General features: G+C 31.1%; 1 pseudogene across 1 annotated transcript; it reads right to left on the bottom strand.

Annotated features, from left to right (window-relative positions):
• Positions 1-564: 564 nt before the first annotated feature.
• Positions 565-653, bottom strand: BDBG_16616 (annotated as a pseudogene). The gene has a single exon. The product of its transcript is annotated as a tRNA-OTHER (tRNA).
• Positions 654-971: the final 318 nt, after the last annotated feature.

Genomic DNA, 971 nt, shown 5'->3' with positions numbered 1-971 from the left:
TTCATAACACTTGTCTTATATATTCACTTTCTCAAAGTTATACAAGATTTATTTAAAAAACTCATTTTATATTTATAAAAATAAATATTATTTCAGATCTGTGAGATTTATCTTTTCACCAGTTATTTATAATGTCTTCACTTTTTCATGTAGAAACACAGCAGATCTTAACACTTATTAAAATTCTGTTAACTATCTATCTGTAAGTTTATATTCAATCTGATAATATAATTATATCTGACTTAGTCAGCTGATTACAGCCTTATTTTTTTATTTATTATTATTATTATTATTATTATTCTTTCATTATACTCATATGCAAGCGGAGCTTATGATGAGTTCTTGCGTGATGTTAAATACAGGTCAAGTGTTAATTATACAGGAGGAAATACAGGTGTTGAGACCACGCCAAGATAACAAGAACATAGAAAAATACAAAGAAGTGACAATTAGATAAATGCAATAATAACTTCCCAGCCCAGGAACATAGAGCAATTCATTGAAGCAATTTATACACCTCTGTATTTATTAGAAACCTGAGGTGCTTGAGTTCCGGATTTAATGTATCCCCTGCGGGTTTCGAACCCACGCGCCTTGGTTTCCCACGCCAAGGTGCTACTGAGTGGCCGCATTAACCATTCGGCCACCGGGGCTTTATTTATTATTGAAACTTAGTGATTTCAGCAGATCTCTCAGCTTGATATATTTCATATTTAGATTCTTATTCTGTATAGTAGTCTCTGATAATATATACACTTCTGAAGAAGTTGTGAATAATTGTAATGAAATCTTCAGATTCAGTATACTTATCTATCTGTATAAATATTTGATCTTCTGCTGCAGATTTACAACCTGATTTTCTCTATTCTTATTAATAATGATTATTGTGTCAGTGAAGCTCTTCATAGTGAATGCTTAATTCACAGTGAATATTAATTATTATTTAGCTTCTGTCTCAGTCTGTCACTGTG

The sequence above is a fragment of the Blastomyces gilchristii genome (assembly GCF_000003855.2).
Source record: "Blastomyces gilchristii SLH14081 genomic scaffold supercont1.3, whole genome shotgun sequence".
NCBI lineage: Eukaryota > Fungi > Ascomycota > Eurotiomycetes > Onygenales > Ajellomycetaceae > Blastomyces > Blastomyces gilchristii.
This window is presented reverse-complemented; position numbering and strand designations above follow the sequence as displayed.